Below are 21742 nucleotides of genomic sequence, written 5' to 3'. Positions count from 1 at the left end.
AGAAAACAATAACAAGATCAAATAAAAAATTATCATAAAAGCTTTGTGCTGCAATATGATCAAAGTGAAACACTAACCTAAATAAAGCCCAACTTTTAAAGAAAATATAGCATATAGCTATTTTAAGGCTACAATGGAGCCTTTTCATCAGTGCAAAAAGCTCACCAACACAACCGAAAGTCGCGAGAGAACTAACAACCACGTGGATACCGATATTTATACCAAAGAGGGCCAATCAATAGGAATTCAGGACACAAGACAACAAACAGCCAATCAGCAAACGAAAAGTCAACTACGGGCTCAGAGCAAGAGGGAGAGACAACCAATCAGAAACAGGAGACAAAAAGAGCGAGAGACAACGAAGAAACCGAAAAAACAATTATAGAAATTGCTTCCAAATATCATGAAAAAATGGAGTGCTTGAAAAATCATTGACAAGAGAATGAGAATTTTTCCAAGTATAGTAAGCTTCCCAGAAATTGAGGTCATAAACTGAAGAACATTTACAAAATAATCTTTACAGATGAAAAATCAAAACAGTGACCAGAAATCCAACAATGCTAAGCAATGGAAGAACGAGCAAGTTCTTTATGTTTAACATAATTTTCGTGCTCTTTCGGACGGTGCTTAATTTATTTTTACGTTGGTTTTTCCCTTTAATCAATAACAGGATCAGCTGAAAAAAATGGAAACAAACTGTATTGTGACACTTGTTGTGGAGGTTTTTGAAGCAAAACTTTTGGCGAGTGAAGACGAGGCAAATAAAGAAGACACTCTGATTAGTACCTTGTGTTAACACACATGTATTGGCATCATTACTTAAAGATGTAAAAAAGTTGTCTGCTAAAGCACAGCGATCTTACATCTTCCATAACAGCAAGTGACAAATGCAAAGTTTCTGATTTCAACAAGTTTTATTTGTCACGATTACTAAAACATTTATAGTTTGAGAAAATCTATCCTAGCAGCATTATGAAGCCTACACAGAAACCCTAATCATAACATACCGACGCTGCCAGGTTAGGTTTTCCCTAACGAGACTTAGAAATTTCACTTTCCCTGCTATTTTTGTTGTGCAATTTATACACTTTCGTTTACATCATTCTGCACTCTGGGGTAAATTGATACAAGTTAACTTATCATTCTTTTTATTTTCTAAAAGATAAAAATTTTTATGTAAGTTGCATTTTGCATGTATTACACATGAACTTTGGGAATCAATTAAGTTCTTTGAAAAATGATTTTAGACTATTTTTGAAGGATTCAACAGTTTTCTTACGACCTATGGGCCGCTGATTGAATAGCGCTTATGTTCAATTTTTCAACGTCTAAACTGATTGTGTGTATTACAGTTTTCTGCCTACAGCAACCTCGTGGAAGAAGAAATCTCGCTATTCATTTACCCTAGTCTATGTGGTAAATGGAAGCAAGCTGAGACAAGTGGCAACGCGCGCGCGTGGGATTCAATTCGCTAACAAATAATCATCATGCAAGTTTTTCATACCCCGTTACGCGCAGAGAGTCCAGTCCTAAATGCAATGCAGAACGTGTCATCTCCCAATTCATTCAAGAAGAGAGGAAAGATTCAGAGTTGAAACATTTTAATTATGTTTCCTTTTACCCCTATCGATTCTATATCAATTCAATGTTCGTCCGTTAAAAGCATAATATCTTTTGGCTACCAGTAAATATTATAATTATTAGTGGTTATATAAAAAAAAAAAAAAAAGTTAATTGTTTCATCAACAATTCAGGTCAGTTTCTCTTGAATACTTCAGGAGCGGCATAGAAGGGGAAGTCTTTTCTGTCAGTTACATAGACATTTTGATAAAAGCAGGAAGAGCTGCTGCGCCTTTACTGCAGTATTATGCAAGCATCGGAAGAGGTGTGTAGCCTTTTTTAGCAACTAGCTCAAAACTAACTTAAAGCAACTAGTTATTCAAGCAGGCTGTGATATTAAAAATTAAATTTTGTGCTGAAGTGCTTTGATCTCATATCAGATGTTCATAACTGTCATACTTGTAATTATTAGGACAAGTTTGCCAACAAATAAAAGAGCTTTTTATCCTCAAAACACTACGCCAGGGCTTCTCAAACTGTGGTAAGCGGATCCCTTGGGGGTCCACCAAACCTTAATTGGAAGTCTGAGACAAACTTCGAAACAAAAAATAAATAAATATCATTTCATGATGCTTAATCTTTCCCATTGAAAACTAGAATTTTTACCTTCGCAGTAAGGAGTTGTCTTTTAAGGTCTATTACCCGAAAGGTACAATATGGCGAGATGGTATATACGTACGATGGTAAGGATATGGGGTCAAACCATTATCTGTTTCGACAAAACCTTGCAGTCTGTAATCACGTGAATATGAATGTTTGAGAGACATAACTTAAAACTACATCTTGAAATCCACCTTCCAGGATACTTACCTCGAGGGTCTGTCCGACAAAAAAAAAAGAAATACCTTGGCGATTAGTTCGTTCAGAAAATGTTTGCAAATAGCGGTATTCCATTCTAATCAATAATGGTTGATTAAGTTAAGTTCAATTATTTACTAACTACAAGTATCTCTACATTGTAAAACAGCGTTCCTTAATGAACATTGGTCCCTGAAAGGGTCCACTGGCTGTAAAGTTTGGGAAACCCTGCACTACGTAAATGGAAACCAGTGAATAAACTCGTTGAGGAACAATGTTTGTACAACAGCTATGGTTAAGTTCCGTGACGCCATTTCGGAGTACTGGAGGCATCAAAAGAAATAAAAAAAAAGTTCAAATTAAGAAGTAATACTAATTACTGCACAAACATAACGTAATTTAATTACAATGCAATACAATTGCAAGGCATAACATAACATATAGAAAAGTGTAACCTTCATAATATATTAAATGTTTTGAGAATTCATGGACTACGTCCTTGCAGCAAATATTGCACGAGACCTAAAATTTGCAAGTTCTTTGTCGGGAAAAAGAGTTAGCTCTCGTTGCAAAACATTACACTGCAAAACTTCAGACTTTTTTGAAAGTTTTTTAAATACGGACATTTCTTCCCTTTTTTAGAAACACTTGTGGCCCATAGTACACTTGAGTATTGTTATAAGAAAAATCAAGTGATTACTTTAAAAAGTCATTAGTTCCTTTTTTGATGATTATACTTCTTAATTAAATACATAAATGCTTTCATAAAAAAAAAAAAAAACAGGTACTTTTGGAATCGCAAATTTTCAGAACCCGTCGGAAGCATGTTTGAAACATTTCAATTCAAAAAAAAAAAAAGTGTTCCAGTCGCCTGAATATACACTAAGATGTGTTCCGAATGTGCTTGTTAAAAAGAAAAAGAAAGTGCTCCAATTTTGTTCCGAATGTGTCCTGCTCCAGCGCATTCTAGAATTTTTTTGGGGCCCCATTCAGGCACATTTGAGGCAGTGAGAAGCAAAGGGATGTAAGTGGACATTTTCAAGTTCTGAGTAAAACGCGTTTAAAGATAACACTAGTCTACCCGTGCGGAACTCCGCACTCTACTTCGAATCGTTTCATAAGGCATTTCGCTCTTTAAAAATTTCAAAGAAAGAATATTATGAAGAAAAACCGAAAAAAGTAAACTGAAAAAAGTAAGCGCACAAGAGAAGGCATGTAATTTGAAGACATCAGTAACAAAACCTCGTTAAATACAACGTTGTGATAATTTGGTCATCGCTCCCCTTTTGGTTGTACGTATTTTCAATGCAAATATAAATATCATTAAAAGTGTGGCTGAGTGACACGTGAAAAATCTGTAATTTTTCATGTGAAAAAACAGGTTGTGGCAAATATAGTCCGCCCATGTGAGCATCTGACGGAAAAAAAAAGAAACATTAAAGAGATATTTAGTGTCACGGATTCGAACTGACGCCATTCTGATTAACAGTACGACGCTCCAACAAACCTAGCAATTGCGCCTTCCTTTTCGAAAGCTATTCATTGAAGGAATGCGTAATAAAACACAGTAAAAAAGTTTTTCGCCGAAAAAAATATAATAAGATCATGCGTCTATGTTTTGTTATTAGCCAGCACGATACGATTTAAAATTATTCGTAAAACATGGAATTTGATTAAAGAATGAGGAAGATCTCACGTAGCGGTTGAAACAAACATTCTAGAGAAGTAATAAATTCGGTTGAAAAAATAAGCGTTTTTATTTTTGAATATTTAACAATTTCCCATAGCAAGCTTCTTTAACCTGTACGGCTTAAAAGCCCGTACTTGTTTTTCTTTTAATCGAACACTTAAAATTCAAAACCAAAACCAGTTGAACTGAGTCCGTTTTTTAAGTGTAATTTTTGGAACGTAGGCAAAAAATGTTTTTTTTTTCAGCCGAAAGCGGAGGATAAGAAAATGATTTCTTACTAATGAAGTTGATAATAATTTTAATGTTTTATATCGAATTCGAATAAATAATTAAAGATTTACTGGTTGAAACTCGTAAATTTAATTTGGCGTCGTATTTTTTCATTTATACAAAAGTTCGAACACTGCTATTAGAAAAATCTACATTTCAGCATACAATGAAAATGTTTTTCTGCACAAAAAGGATTCCCTTGAGGTATATCTAATACTTTTTTTTATGCTTACATTATACTCAGTGGTCTGGACGGAGTCAAAGCTTTAAAAAAAAGGGAAGAACACCCTTCGATTAGCAGTCAACTTATCTGAATGATAGCTGCAGCCTGCATAAAGGAGTCGAAACACCAAATAGCATTCCCACTGCATTTATTTTATTACGTGTGTTATCTGTTGTATGTTATGAGTACATGTAATGCGTAATATTAATGTAAATTTGCTATTATGTCGGACAGCCCGAACTGGCCCGAAGTTCAGACAGTTTATAGCCGAACGCTCTACCGCAAAAAAAGAAAAAAAAAAAACACAGGTAGTTTTAAATTTTTTTTCCTGCCGAGAAGTGTTTTTATTTTTGAAAATTTTTACAATTTGTTATCGCAGGCTGTTTGAACCGTTATGACTTAGATGGCAGCACGTGTTCATCATTTAACAGCACGGTTAAAATACAAAATAATTTGAACTAAGTTCTTTTTCAAGCGTAGCTTTTCAAATGCCGTAAAAATGTGATACGCTATTTGTTTTTTTGCAAAAAGAAGAAAAATGTTTATATTACCCTTTAAATTGAGGTAGTATTTTTTTTATTTGTACAAAGAGTCAAAAACTCATTAGAAGAATCTATATTTCAACATACGATTTATTATATTTTACTGAACAAAAAACAATTCCAATGTAGTCTGAAATCTTAAAACTTATATTTTCGCTTACATTATGCTGTAATTTTCTTCCTGGAGCTAAAGCTTAAAAAAAAAAAAAACTTACAATTGAGTGTCAATTTAGCTCCGCGTTGCATCAAGTTTTCATATCAGCTAGCAGCGTTTCTACCTCTTGTATTCCCTCATATTTGTTATTCATTGTTCATGTACTGCGCGATATTTTTCTAATTTTTTTGATGCAGATTGTCCGGACGTGGGCCCGAACACGCATTCTCTTGGTTACGAAGAGAACGCTCTGCCGATCAAGCTATTCAGCTCTGTCGGTCATAGCGCAAATTAAAGTTATAAGTTTAACCGAAAACCTCATTCTGGTTCTTTAAAACAGGTTTTTCGACTGAAAAAGCAATTTTTAGACCGTGGGTCTATTTTTCGTCAGTAGCCAGCACCATAAGCTTTAAAATAAGGCGTAAATCAAAGAAATCGATCAAGAATTGAGGAAAATCTGGCGTAGAAACCAAAAACAGGCTACAGAAATAATATATAAGGATCCTAGGTAGACTTTCATTGTTTTCTTTTTCTAAATCATGCAATACAGCAGCAACTACCAGGGCTACTAGTACCATCTCTTACCCCAAGACAGAGGAGAGGTTCACCTACCCATGTGTTCTGGTTATCTCCAAATTTTAAATTTTGCCATTACATCCCTTTGCTTCTCACTACCTGATTTGTGAAATCACCGCTTTCTTTTGTAAAAAACAGTTTTGAAAACGTTTTTACTTCCAGTCAATGAATGTACATTAAAATACAACCGTATATATCTAGGTGTCTATTTATCTAACCGTTTTCATATGTCGTTCTAACTCCACAAGAATAAAAGCGTGTTGAAACTCGATCCAGGAACCAAATGTTCGACATTTTTCGGTGGAATCTCATAAACCAAATCTCACCTGCAAACGATTTCAATTAGCGCAGATATTAATCAGTTTGTCATTTTTCAACGACGGACGATTCATTCGCATCGAAATCTCTGGTGCAGGCATCTTGCCAATATCTGCTTCGAGCGAAAGTGACGTTACAGATAACTTGACTTTGGCGCAATAAGTCCTGGTTCGAGCGAAAATGGATTAAATTCGACGCGAGGTGGGGCAAAAATAAGGGTTTATTTGGTGTACTGCTAATTACTTAATGCAGTAAAAAAGGAGGGAAGGCCTCGAAGTGTGCCGAATTTGGCGGTGTGCACGCGACGTAGGAGGCTGATCTAGCTACCTTGCTGGCTAGTACTAGTAGAAAATTTGCGGTCAGCGGGTGCCGCAAAAGACATCCAAAACAGTTGCCACTTTTGGTCTATACCATTTATTGCCCGACGACGGTTGGCTGCTGCCCCCCCTTTTCTTGTTTATGCCTGATTGTTGAACACGTGTCGCTTCACATAACTTTTATTTTCGAGGTGGACCGTGCAAAGCCGGGCGACGCTACTAGTATAGTGTAATTCCTGTATCCATAGTTGTGATATTTAAATTAAGCCAGTGCATAGTTTTCAAAATACCAGTTTAAAACTACACTACTGTTGCAAGAGCACGCGGGCTCCCCCCTTCCCTTCTTAACATGAAACATAAAGCTGACGGATAATAAAACTTGCACGCATGAAAATATAATGCTTTTGCCTTGGAGGTAGCAGGATAATTTTCATGGAGTAGTAAAAGCCATGAAGAACTCTAAAAAGGTATTAATGGTGTTCGAAAAAAAGATCTATGTGTCATTCCCGTCGAGTTAAAAGCAGTATGAAATTTTTATTGCTATGTTCTATTTGTGTGAACTGTTTCAAGAAAAACATTTCGCTCGAGACCCTAGGTGCTTGTAAAATACTTTATTTAACGTAAAGAGTCACTTTATTTTGATATGAAAATGCCCGTAATGGTTGCTATACAAAACATATCTACGTTTCAGGATCATGTCAGTCTCAAGTTAAAATTTATTATTTTTCAAGAGAAAATAAACAAAAGACGCATGAATTAAAACGAATTAAGGATCACAGCATATTAGAAAGGACATCTCGAAATTAAAAAGTGATTGGTCAGTTTTAATTTAAAAACAGTTAAGTCCAAGTAAAATTTCGTCTCTGATTTTAGTGCCACTGAACTGTAATTTTAAAACTGACACACACATATTTAGGTGACACATGGTTTTCTGAAGTTAACTGTAACAATGCGCAAAAGTCCACTCGAGCTAAACAGTTACATGAACTAGAACCCCTTGAATAGGACAGGCCAAACTATACTGGCATTTTGGTTCCAAGGCAGCTTTGGATCAAACCTTGATTTCTGTATTTATATGTACGTTATAATATTCGCTGGTTGCTATGTCATAAAACAATTGGCGATAAGTTGAGTAAAATGTCATTTAAGGTAAATCTAGAAAAATAACTTAGTTCAAAAATTCAAGAAAAATGTATCGGGAAATATTTACTGTAATGAACCTCATTTTCACACCTTCTTTGTTTTTAATTTATGTTAATTAAGTCTTCTTCATTTGCAGAATAAAATTAACAACCATCAATCAGGCAACACATCTAAAGCTTGATCACCAGTTTTCTGCAACGAGGTTTTTGAACAAATACTAATTTTGCCCGCGCGACAATTTTGGAACCAAATTATCAGATAAGTCAGCCTCCCCCTGTATAGTGGCATTAACTATGATCGAAAGTAGAACGATGGTATGACGTGATAAAGTAGAGATGCGCGTATTCTTATGAGGCGCACTAAATCGAGTCCTACACTGTATAATGATTCAGAAACGTTCCTGGAAAATAATGGGCAGCTAATGCCAAGTTTCTGCCAGTAACGTAGATATCTTGCAAAAAACGGGAACGTTCTCCGCTAAAAGTCAGTAACCTTCCTGAAAGTATCCTTGAATCTTTTTAAGTAATACAGAAATCTCTCGGCTTAAACTCAGTCAAGTTTCGAAAACTCTCAGAGCCAACTTAAGTAGGTTTTTAGTACACTGTAAAAAAATTCCGAAACGTTACTGGGCATTTCCGTGTTACGTTTCGGGATTTTAATGGTTTTTACCATTTTATTGGAAAAATCAAGTATCATTGTCAAAAAGTTTTCTGAATTGCCACAAGTTGCACGAATGCAGACTTTTCACTGTTGTGAAAAATCTTTTTAGCTCCCAGTTTAAAGATTGACTGAGAGCATTTATAAACTGTATGGGCTTCATTCCAACTGAGGTCTGCCCATGCTAGTTAAGTTCCCAAAGGAAGTGAATAAGTATGAGTTACGTTGCTTTTTAAGAATTGCAAGCAAGTGAGATTCTTGATATTTGCTTGCAATTTCGTCTTAGCTTTGGTCATGATTGCAACACTGCTTTTGGAGCTGTTATGTTATCCCTACTTAAGATTACTCTAATTTCTAAAGACACACCACTGGCTAAACACGGGAAGCTTTCTGGACTTTTCAGGACAATTTCAGGAGGGTTACTGAATTTTAGCGGAAAAAGTTTCTGGTTTTGCGAGATATGTTACTAGCAAAAATAAGGCGCATCAGCTGCCTATTATTTTCCAGGAACGTTTCTGAATCGTTTTTACATTGTGTATCCTAGCCTGGTGTCTTCCTGATATAGAAAGAGAGCTCTTAAAGGTTAATTGCAACCATGGTCAAGACAAAAACAGAATTGCAAGTAAGTACCAAGCATCTCACTTGTCTGCAGCTCTCATAATGCTGCGGAATTTAGAGTACTGATGCATTTAATAAATATGTTTAGTTAATCTTTGAATTGGTGGCTTAAAATATTTCTCATAGTAATGAAAATTCTGCATTTGTACAACTTGTAGTAATTCAGAAAACAGTTTGACAAAGATACTTAAATTTTTCGTGAACAGGATGAAAACCAGGGAAATCCCGAAACATTCTATAGAAATAATCAGGGAAGTTTTAGATTTTTTTTGCAGTGTATGTTTATTTTGTAATCGATTTTATTAATGTGGGTGCTGTTTATGAATGTGCTGTTTTTTTGTCTTTTTAAATGTTTTCGTCAATATATTATTAGCCCTATAATCCTTCTTATTGATCAACAACTGGTTGTTGACTGTTTTGTTCAAGTGCGTCTTCTGGAATAGTTGTTTACAATGTTTCTTTTGCCGCGTCATTGTTTACTTCAACTTTAATTTTGCTAAAAACAGTCACTTGATAAATGTTTGAAAAATATGTTATTGTTAATAAAGCTATTACTTATGAAGTGCCATGAAATCATTTTTCTGATTGTGAAAATTGTACTTTTGCTTTTCTGAACTAAATTTCATTCTAATTTTATAATCTTCTCAGTTTAGTGGAGAATGTTAGCTGTAATGTTTAAGCTAAACGGAAATAACCTACTTTTTACAAAGCTTTCTAGACCATTGGTTTTAATAAATGATATTTCTCTACATTTTTTAAAAATTAATATTTCTTTCGAATGTAGGGCGCAATTTACTTACAAATTGATCGAAAAAAAATTAAAAATCCGTAAAAAACAATTTTGTGTAATTTCACCCATATCGGCTAAAAAATGAGCGCACTCCAGTAAAGATGAAAAAAAAAAAAAATTCTAGAAAACAAGGTTCGAAATTTTGTTTTTCTACGATGAACTGAAAACGATGAACATTTTCTACAAATTTAGAAATGTAAATCAAAGAAAAATAGTCTGTTAAAAAAGTTATTTTTAAAAAAGTTAAAAGAAAAAAAAAAGAAAACAACAATGCAATGGAGACGAAAAAAAAATTAAATAAATAAATGAATAAATAATTAAATAAATGAAACAAAATAAAATAAATACGTAAATAAAAAGAAAGAAAGAAAGAAAATAGTAATAATTAAAAATTATGAAATAAAGAAATGTATAATGTGCGAAAAAGAATAATATCATAGAGAAGAATCAAAAACCTTTGGTTCAAAACAAAGTAACACTCGCTCATAGATATACGTTCTGCGCTTAGACGAGCTCATTTACTGGGGTTTTGCGTCCCTTGTCTTTTAATCCTTTCCCCTTATCCAAAAAACTAATTTAAAAAATCCTTGAAGTAGAATCGTAAAGAATTTTCTTTTAAATTTTCAATGATAATGAAAAGGGAAGATACTCCCACAACCGAATATTTCAGTTTTGATGTTTTGAGTTTTTGAAAGAGAAAATGTGCTTAGTGGTCGTCCACAAATGGTTCCACGCTTTGATGAGGAGGGGGTTCGTGAGGTTGTGACAGTTTGGGAAAAGCGGGAGGGAGTTAGTAATATGATATGCGACTTCACCTAATTTTTTAAATATGAAAATGCATATGAAAAATAGCGCGAAATATGAGAATGGGGAAGGAGGGGTAATATAAAGTGTGAGACTTTGTGACAAGGAGGGGTTGAAGAGTGGGGCGTAAGTATGTTAAACATTAGGTGGGACATTATTTATGGATAGACCTTTAAATGCTTATTCATTGGAAGATTTACAACAATATGTGCAGCGTAAGTAATCTGTAGCAAACAAAAGTTTCATGAAATCGTTGGATTTTGCTAATTAAAGACTTTTTACAAATTCAACATAAATAATACCTTTCTCCCAACACCTACCATGTGGCACAGTGAAGGGGTGCTTTGGGGGTTCAATGACCCAACACAAGTCCTAGGTTTTAAATCATATTACCAATCCTCTTAACTCCAAAACTCTCCTCTCCCCCAAATAATAAATTTGGACTGCGCTAGTGCAGCTTACTATTAACTGAAGTTTTGCAAAAAAACACCAAGCAACAAAGTTCTAAAACTTAAAATTTTGCCAACAAAGCTGAAAATTTGTTCTTTTTCCAAGATCAAATTATAGAAAATATCTATCTCTTTCATTTGACGTCATTGGAAGTGCGTCAATCCAGAGTAAATCTCTTTTGAAAGCACAAGAAAAAACCCCGCGTAATAAGGTCAAATTATTATTTGCTGTGAAACTGCATTTAAGTGGCAACACTAGTTTGTTTACTTAATGGTATGTACCATAGACTAATAATAAGAGTAGACCGAGCTATGGCAACCCTTTTGCTGCTCATAAACCAAACCATGTGACTGATGGATATCCTAGCAACAGCGGTCGTTAATCGTAGCAGACGATCAACGCCAGCGAGAAATAAAATAAATAGAATTGATGGAACACGGAAGAATGATCTTTTATGAAGTCCGATTTGTAAATTTGTTATTCTAAGTTGTAAATATTTTGTTAATATAGTGAGTTTTTCATTTAGATAGTATTGCGCATTTTCTTTAGTCAATTTCAATAACTCTCTAAGCAATAAAAGATGCAAGCGACCAAGAAGAATCGGCAAACGGTAAGATTTTTACCTACAGTTTCATTTAAGATACCGATTAGTACATTTTTGCGTTAACGCAAAACGTTTACGCCATTTCGTTCACGCCAACGCTGACAGCTCCAAATGAAATAAAAGTTACTGAAAACTGATCAAAAACTATTACTAATGTCAAAATAATGCATAACTAAAAGAAAAACAGTTCAATCTCTGCACCTGGAAGTTTTTTTTAATGAAAACACATTGTCTTAAAATACATGTCGAGTGCCAAACTATAGATAATGCTGCCATCTAGCAACCATGCTGCCAAAGTCTTCGCCAAGCCCTTCCACTAGTCACATGATACATCTATGAACCAATTTTCTTCATCAGCAAGAATGAGAAAGCTCGGTCTACTCTTATTATTAGTCTATGGTATGTACACTACAAATGTGCGCTTCAATATCGCATTTGTTTCTTCATAAAACTAAATGTCTTTTGTATTAGTTGGTTGTTGTTATACGCGTAAATGCTTCAATTCCCTATCAACAGATTATTATCTGCGCTATTTAATCAATATCTTACATGACATGACACCTCGAAGTACCCCGCACCTACCGTTATCAATATCTTACAGCACAGACCACTTACTTTCTTCTTTATAATGTAACATGTCTTTGCATTTTTTCATGCTATGTTTAGTTACACTGATAAAACGATTAACGTATTTCAACTGCTGCCCTAGTGATACCGAATGCCTACTGCTATTGCCTCAAAAAATGCAGGTGAAAAAAATAAAACTATAACAACTCCAAGCAGTGGTCACTCAATTATGACTTTACTTTGGCGGTATTACGGGGACAGCTCCTGAAGAGGTACCCTGAACAATTAGAGTGAACGATGCAACTTAAAAATCAGATTTGTCCGATAATAGTTTCCAATATCTCCAATAGATGGCAGTTTTAGCAAGGGCTTTTTGACTGCTTTTCTCTCTTTGTTAACAACACCAAAGCGACTGCAAGGGAAATGATTCCGACTCCATTTGAACTTTACATATTTGTATGTGACAACCAAGCAAAAACGTATTTCGATTGGAGATTGCAGTCAAATATGGCATGCACATAAATATTTCCGAAACACTTAATCTCCCCCGGGAGCAATGACGCCCTAATATTGCACCCATCCCCGCCCCCAAAATGAGAGCCCCCAGAAAGAAGAAATTAACCCTCAAAACATCCCCCCAAATATTTAAATGACCAGCTCCTGATGTACATCTCTGTAAAACGTAGTTTGTACGTTAAACGTGTATTTTTCAATTTAAACTTTCCAAAACTTTTGTATGGTAAATCAAAAAACTTCGCTGTAAAATTGCTTGATTTTTTTAGTATCCTGCCGTATTTATCACGTGCCTTATTTTTTTTCCTTTCTTTTTTTTCTGGATATCTTGTGATTTTTTTAAAAAATAGCAATCAGTTTATGTACTATCTAGCATGATGAAAAATAAAAGCCATGTGCATTTCTTTTGTTTACAAAAACTTTGTTCACTTAAAGTATTTCCTTATCATAATACCTCGGGGTATTTGATTTGAACCGAAAAAAAACTCCTGTTTTAGGTTAATTAGTTTTGTTTGAGTAGTTTCTTTCGCTTTTTATAAATGCGCAGCTTTATGTGCCACGATGGCCTTCGTGTAAAATAATAAACTCTAAATCCGAGAGAATTTGCTGGTCTTTCCGAATCTTAATGGCAGCAGTGATATTTAAGGTCCTTGACGACGGATTGTTTGCATGGTTACGAACATCCTAATGAAAATGAAACCGTTGTGATTACATTGAAGATAGCTGTTTCAATTATTCGCCCAAATGATAATCACTATCTATCATCATGACTTTTTGAATTTACGTTGAGTTCAGTTATGTTTTTGAAGCAATTTACAGCTTGTATTTGTATGCCCTATAGCTTTCAAGTTAATTTCTGAAATGTAATTAAGAAAAAAACAGTTTAGATATAATGTAGATAAGATTTTCGTTTAGTTGTCTGATCGGGTTGGTAAGTAAGCTGAAGAGAAAGTTTTTACTAAAAGAAGTCATTGACAAATATAAAATATGACGTAAAACAGGAATAAATCTGAGGATTTAATAAATTACACTTGGATACATTTTTTTTTTTAGGAAAAAAATAAGCTCTTCAAGAAGAACTAATATTGTACATTATTTTTTACTTCTATTTTTATTTTAAGCAAATGAAAAATAATTATCGACATAGAGCAAATATTGCGTATTAATTGTTCTTTGTTTGATCTTTCCATTAAAAAAAAAAACATTTTGTTTTCAAAAATAAGTAAATGTGTCAAAATGTATGTTGTGGATTTTTTTTTATATGTATGTTCAGTACTTAAATCCAGCTTACATTATATTTTCGCCAGGTTTGGCATGAAGGTTTTACTTTTATTTATTTATTTTTTGATGCCCACAAATTTATATGCGAAGAGAGAGAGAAAAGAAGGGGGGGGGGGGGGGGTGAGTTAAAATTTAAAAACTTAAATAAAAGTTTTATAATTTAATTAATAGTCTTGAAATTTCAAAAAATCATTCTTTTTTTCGCGAGCAAATATTTATTTGAAAAATAATAAATCTTGAATAAAATAATAGTAATAATTTTATGACATTCTTATTGCAATTAAATATCAACATCCAATAACTTGCTATTCTTAGCAATTACTTCTCATAAAACTCCTAACGAAAGTTTGAAAATTTTTGCAAAATACCATGCTGGGTAAACAAATTTTTCTCTAATTTGATAAATTAAGTACCTAATTGTATTGTTGTTTAAATTCCGACAAAAAAGTTAAAACTGAAAAATAAACATTTCCAAGGATTAATCCAGGTATAAGCTAATTATTTGACATGCAAAAAGTAAAAAAAGAATTATTTTTTTTTCAATTTCAATTCAAATTAAGAGTATTTGGGATTTAATAATGCTCAGTTATCCTTCACTGCTTTTTTATAAATAATTGGGAAGCAGTCTGGATCTAAATTTAGAGCATGACCTAGTTTTAATCCTAATTTTGAGTAATTACAATTGAAAACTTGAGCTAAGTTTTTGGAATAAAAATAATTAGTTTTTTCCGAAATTCCTTCAGGAACAAAGCATTGCCATATTAAAAAAGGGACGTAATTTTGAGAAAAAAAAAAACTACGTAAAAAACTACTTTATTAAAGGAAAAAAGAATGCTCAAAGTTTTTCACGTAACATAAGTTTTTCGTTCACGATGTAGAAAGAACAGCAATGTCTCCGAAAGTAAATAGATTTGGACTGTAAAAGAAATGTTTTAAACAAAGTGAAAAACGAAATTTTTAAAAGTAATTTTTCACAATAAAAACGAATAAGAATTGAGGTTATCCTTTGATTTCTTTGAAATTCTAAAGAACTAGAACAATAAATTGCACTAAACATAAGTATTGAAGTTTTTGCTGAAAACTCTTAATTTTTAAGTAAAAATAAGGTTCAGAAGCAAAATATTTTCGATAACACCCATTAAAATTATTTTTTTTATGTAAACGTTTTCTAATTAAAAATAAAACTTCACTATTCGTACACATTTCCGAATGTCAGTTATCAGAAAGGGCGAACCATTTTTTCACGTAAAATATAATATAAATTAGATCCTTACATATATAAATTAGATAATTTTATCCTTTAATCCCTATGGGTCCCCACAGTTGATTGCTTATTTGGGCGATTCTCGAAAAAATGTCCCGCGCGGAACGCTAAGTTTTTTTATTTTTTCCAGCCAACCAAAGCCTTCAAAAAATAATGCTGTTGGGGAATAATACATGCTTTAATATACTATCAAAGCCTAACAGTTGATCCCATACTTAATTAATAGTTACTTGAATAAAATAAACAGCTTTGCGTTACGCACGGGACATTTTTTCGAGAGTCGCCAACTTAAACTTATAAAAATACAATAAATACTGTACATAAGATGCATAAATAGAAAATGGACTGCACTTAGCTTGTTTATATCCCAGTTCTAGTTGAGCAGACCTCTCTATAAGAGGGTTTAACCGCATGGCATTTTCTTTCCTTTTCTCTTTATCATTTAATTGTTGTTTATCTTTAAATTTGCGCAAATGTAATAAAATTAAAATAAACCGACGTCCAACGATAAAATATTTCCGGTATGAATAAATAAAACACGGTGTGATGCATCAAAATACACGTTCGAAATATTATCATATTTTCAAAAAATGTTATTTTTAAGAATTTCAGAACCATTTAAAATTTTAAAAGTAAAATATTGCAAAGAAAACCGTTAAGGCTTTTTTTGCAGCAACAAAAGTGCTTGTTAGTAAGCATGAAAAAATCTCTTCAAATGAGATTTTCATTTTCAAAATAGTCTATGTTTTAAAAATAACAAAATGTCATACATGCTTTATGCACAAAAAAGCAGTTTCAGAGGAATGCATTTTAAATGTTTCTGATTGTTTAAACAAAATGCAAGCATGAGGGAATTGCCACAGGGGTTTTTCGCATCCACTGACGTTCTTCCCTGTATGCTGAACTAGAACTTCTTTGGAGGACAGGTCAACCTATCCGACATTTTGGATCCATTAGAGCATTAAGGTGGTTCAAAAATACATGTAAAAAAAAAAAAAGTTTATCCTAGATAACAGGACATCTTTCTATATTTTTAGACTTGCGGATAGTAATATACTGTCAGAATTTTAGCTTCCTATTTCAACTGAAAGAGGGTGCTCAAACCCTCCCCCAAACTTCATAAGTATGGGGAGGGGGTTAAAAAAATACATTGAACTGAAAAAACAATGGCACATATTATAATATACAGTAGTAATATGCATATACACGGCAATACAATAATTATTTACAAAAAAAAAAAAAAAACAGCTGAAGATATTAAATGTTTCTAAATTTGTGGCATTTTCTGAGTAAGAAGCTAAAACTTTTACAGCATAATACTATTAGTAAGTCTAAAAAAATAGGGGGTGTCCTGGACTCTAGCTGAAAAAAAGTTTTTTCGAACTACCCTAGAGAGCATTCATTGATGCAGAGTCGTTTCGAATACAGTAGAACCTTGTTTATCTGGCCCCTGTTTATCCGAATCTCCGGTAATCCGGATCGAATTTTCCAGTTACAAAAAAGTTTTATATGCACCAGGGTTCGTTGATAGATATCAGTCGATATATATCATGATATATATCACGATACATATCCGATATTTATTTTGAAAATATCATGATATTTTCGATATTTATTTTTTCAACTATGGTATTTTCAATATAGAAAGTGCATTGTAGTAATATTGTTCATTTATTATTAAATATAACCAAAAAGTTATCTTACTACTATTATATATGCGAAAGTTTGTCTGTTTGGATGTATGGATGTATGGATGTATGTATGGATGTTTGTTACTCTTTCACGCAAAAACTACTGAATGGATTTTGATGAAACTTTACAATAATATAGCTTATGCATCAGAATAACACATAGGGTAGTTTCGTCCCATTATGGGGGGGCAAAACCCCCTTAGGGGGGCAATAAAACACAATTTTCGTATAAATTCTCTAATATGGGGATGAAAAAATACTTGCACATATTAATATTATATGTCCATCGAAAGCTCTGATTTTTCTGCTGAAGATGGCACCTGTCCGAAATTTCTAAGTAGAATAAAAAACGAGTTATGAGCTTTTTAGTTCCATGTTCGAAGGCTTTCCTTAACTCAATACAATATTTAGTGTATCATCTCAACTCCCTGTCGATAGCGACTATTGTATTGTTGACTATCTTTGCTTTTCGTGACTGTTCAAGGTTTTTCTCAAGTCAAATCTTGAATTAAGATTTTTGCACAAGATTATCAAATAACACAAGGATTTGGCTGATTTTTTTTCCATTTTAATGCAACTTTGAGGCAATTAATGTTTTTTTTATTTATTTATTTGTATTGACTGGGTATTTAATCAATCAGCTGGAATCTAGCCAAACGTTTTTTGTGGAATCATTTCAATAGCTAAGGCATTTGGCATTTTTTTCAACTGTCGCTGATTTTGAAGCTAAAGATTACGCAATACTGTGTTTCTCGGTTTTCACCATGTAACCAAATGTCGCCATTTCTTTAATATTTCTTTTTTTAAATTTGTTAACACGTAAAATAATTCGCCAACTAATTCGCAAATTCATAATCAGCGCAAAAACTTCCATTACTTTGTCTTTGCACACAATTTCAAACAATTGCCAAATTTTTACTGTTTATTGGAAACATTTCGGGTAGCATCATTGTTGACCCTATTTTGGGACGATTTCTACGAAAATGTTCTTAAAATTGGAATAGAAAAAAGAACAAAATCGAATTTTCGAAAAATCGCTTCAAAGTTCACACCCCCATGCTAAAAACTAACTTTTTGCCGAATTTCATAAAAATCGAGCTAACGGTCTAGGCGCTATGCGCATCACAGACATCCCGACAGATATCCGGACAGATATCTGAACAGAGATCCAGACATTCAGCATTATTATTATTAGCAAAGAAAAGAAGATAAAAAACCAGTTATAAGCTTTTTAGTTCCGTGTTCGAAGGCTTTTATCAATCCAATTCAGTGTTTAGTGTATCATCTCAACTCCCATTCTATAGCTTATTGCGTATACCATTTTTGTTTTTGTCTGATTGTTCAAGGCTTTTCTCAAGTCAAATTATAAATGAACGTTTTACCACGAGATGGCCAAATTATAATTGGATTGGCAAACTCCAAATTTAAAATTGATTTTTAATAGCCAGATACAACGTAACACTTCTCAGGAGAATAAGACCGTTTTATTTTTGTCCTATTAGTATGCGGCTGTAATTTTAATTAAATGGGCAGGTATTGCAGTTTTTAATTATAAAAGCGCTGAGAATTATGCCGCGAAAGCGTAACTCTAATCTTTCGCAAAGCTCTAATAAAGCTCGGGCTATGAAAGTAGCTAGGATTATCGAGACGAATCCAGAAGCCGAGCTACGAAGACTTGAACAAGCGGAGCGTCAAGAAGCTCACAGAGCTGCTGAGACACTGAAAGAGTCTCAAGCTCGGTGTAAACAGCATGCTGTATATTTGGCTTCTCAACGGGCTGCTGAAACACCAGAGCAGTCCCAAGATCGGCATCGACAGCGTGCTGAGCATCTGGCTTTCCTACGGGCTTCTGAGACACCAGAGCAGTCCCCTGATCGGCGTCGACAGCATGCTGAATATCTGGCATCCCAACGGGCTGCTGAAACACCAGAGCAGTCCCAAGATCGGCGTCGACAGCGTGCTGAGCATCTGGCATCCCTACGGGCTTCTGAGACACCAGAGCAGTCCCAAGATCGGCGTCGACAGCATGCTGAATATCTGGCATCCCAACGGGCTGATGAGACACCAGAGCAGTCCCAAGATCGGCGTCGACAGCGTGCTGAACATCTGGCATCCTTACGGGCTTCTGAGACACCCGAACAATCGCAAGCTCGGCGTCTTCAGCAGGCGATTTACAGGACGTCTCAAAGAGCTACAGAAACCGTTGAAGCAGCTGAATCTCGCAGACGCGCTGTTGCCGAAAGGGCACTACAGCGACGTCTAATATTCACGAGAAACACGTGGGGCGCATTCGATAAAGCTGCATTTAAGTACGACGAGACTCTTGATTACGAAAACCACAAGCTTATAAAAATAGAAGCGATGAATAAAGAATACAGATTTTGCGGTGCTCTTAAATGGAGTGAGGAAGCTACAGGTATGTGTTGTTCGGGAGGAAAAGTAGCCCTTCCTTCAATAGACGAACCAGTTGAACCTCTTAAAGAACTTTTCTCTAATGAAACAGATGAGTCTCGCCGTTTTCTAAAAAACATTAGTTTCACAATCCAAGACCAAGTTTACCACACAATTGGCTCTTTGCTTCCTGCTACCAATACGCAACCAAAATATTTGCAAGTTTATTTCTTGGGCGATGAGGAAGCACAAGTTAATAGGCGTTCTGAGTACATACAAGGTGTGGAAAGAAACACGGTTCAAAAAATACAACAAGTTCTACATGATCACAACATTTTAGTGCATGAATTTCAAATGACTAAAGATAGAGTGACTAGCGGTAATTACAAGGTTGTGATACACCCAGATCGTGTACCACGTGGTGAACACGAAAGACGGTTCAATGCCCCGACCACAAATGAAATAGCTGCCGTAGTAGTTAGTAGTGAACAAACTGCGTCTCGGGACATCGTCATTCAAGCTCATGATGGCGAGCTAACTAGAGTTCCAGACACTCATAGATTTTATGATGCTCTGGAGTACCCGATAATTTTTTGGAGAGGACAAGAGGGATACAGTTTTGATATTCCTCAGACAAACCCAGTTACAAAACAACCCATATCAAACAAAAAAGTGTCCTGCAAAGACTTTTATGCGTATCATATGATGATACGCCGCAATAATTTTAATTTATTGCTTCGATGTAGACTTCTCCTTCATCAGTTTTTGGTGGACATGTACATAAAAATGGAGAGCGAGCGCTTAAGGTTTATTGCCTTGAACCAAACGAAACTACGAGCAGAAAATTATATACATTTACAAGACGCGATAAGGAATGATGTGAATTTAGATCCAAATAACTTGGGTCAAATAGTAATTCTCCCGTCATCATTTGTAAATAGCCCGAGATATCTTCATGAATACACGCAGGACGCGTTCACATACGTGCGTAACTACGGGAGGCCTGATCTGTTTATTACAATGACATGTAATCCTGCCTGGCCAGAAATCACTAGAGAGCTCATTTCAGGTCAAAATTCATCGGACAGACATGACTTAACAGCCAGAGTATCTTACTAATATTATATATGCGAAAGTTTGTCTGTATGGATGTATGGATGTATGGATGTATGGATGTTTGTTACTCTTTCACGCAAAAACTACTGAACGGATTTTGATGAAACTTAACAATAATATAGCTTATGCATCAGAATAACACATAGGGTAGTTTTCGTCCCGTTATGGGGGGCAAAACCCCCTTAGGGGGGCAATAAAACACAATTTTTGTATAAATTCTCTAATATTGGGATGAAAAAATACTTGCACATATTTACATTATATGTCCATCGAAAGCTCTGATTTTTCTGCTGAAGATGGCACCTGTTCGAAATTTCTAAGTAGAATAAAAAACGAGTTATGAGCTTTTTAGATCCATGTTCGAAGGCTTTCCTCAACTCAATACAGTATTTAGTGTATCATCTCAACTCTCTGTCGATAGCGACAATTGTTGTACTGTTGACTTTCTTTGCTTTTCGTGATTGTTCAAGGCTTTTCTCAAGTCAAATCTTGAAGTAAGATTTTTGCACAAGATTGGCAAAAAATACATGATTTGGCTGGTGATTTTCCATTTAAACGGAACTTTAATGTAATTAATAGTTTTTATTATTATTTATGCTGATTGAACACTTACTCATTATCCAAACAACCAGCAGAGCGCCAAAATTTTTGCAGAAAGATTTCCGTTGCTGATGCATTTGGCAGTTTTTTCAACGTTGCTGTTTTTGAAGCCGAAGACTACGTCATAATGTTTCTCAGCTTTCACCATGTAAACAAAATATCGCCAATCAAAGAATTTTCAAAAGCCTTTTTTTACTGTGTTAAATAATCCAGCAACTAAATTAGACAAATCCATAAACAGCACAAAAACTTCCATTAATTTTCCTTTTTGCACAATTTCAAACAATCACCAAATTTTATTACTTTTTTTGGTAACATTTCGGATGAAACTGTTTAGCGCCATTTTATGGTGGCCAAAAATATCTCAGCATCTGGCGACGATATCTCTGTAACGAAAATTAATATCATATCGTTTTACAAAGTAAGGAAAGAATGGGGGAGCATCATCGAAGGTACCCCGAAACGACTTTCGCAAATTCGGTAAAATCGCACCAAGAGCCACTATGATTGAAATTTCCCGAAATAACTAAAGCAAGTATAAGGGGATTACGAGCGCAGCTACTTTTTTTTAATCACTTCATACTTCATTAGCCATACAGAGAAGGTTTTAGACTCCATGTTAAAAAAAAAGTATCAACAGATTAATCTTTTTAAACATGAGAAGATTAATTTCATGTTTTTTAAATTAGTATATGCTTAAATATAGTGCTTTCGTTTCTAAATCAATACTACTTTATTCTTTATA

General features: G+C 34.3%; 1 protein-coding gene across 1 annotated transcript in view; it reads right to left on the bottom strand.

Moving 5' to 3' along the window:
* Window positions 1-21742, bottom strand: part of LOC129227786 (prostaglandin E2 receptor EP4 subtype-like) — a 217127-nt gene that overhangs the window by 100997 nt on the left and 94388 nt on the right. The window lies entirely within an intron of this gene.

Source organism: Uloborus diversus, chromosome 8, assembly GCF_026930045.1.
Source record: "Uloborus diversus isolate 005 chromosome 8, Udiv.v.3.1, whole genome shotgun sequence".
NCBI classification, from domain to species: domain Eukaryota; kingdom Metazoa; phylum Arthropoda; class Arachnida; order Araneae; family Uloboridae; genus Uloborus; species Uloborus diversus.
Note: the sequence above shows the minus strand (reverse complement) of the source record. Positions and strands in the feature narration are given on the sequence as shown.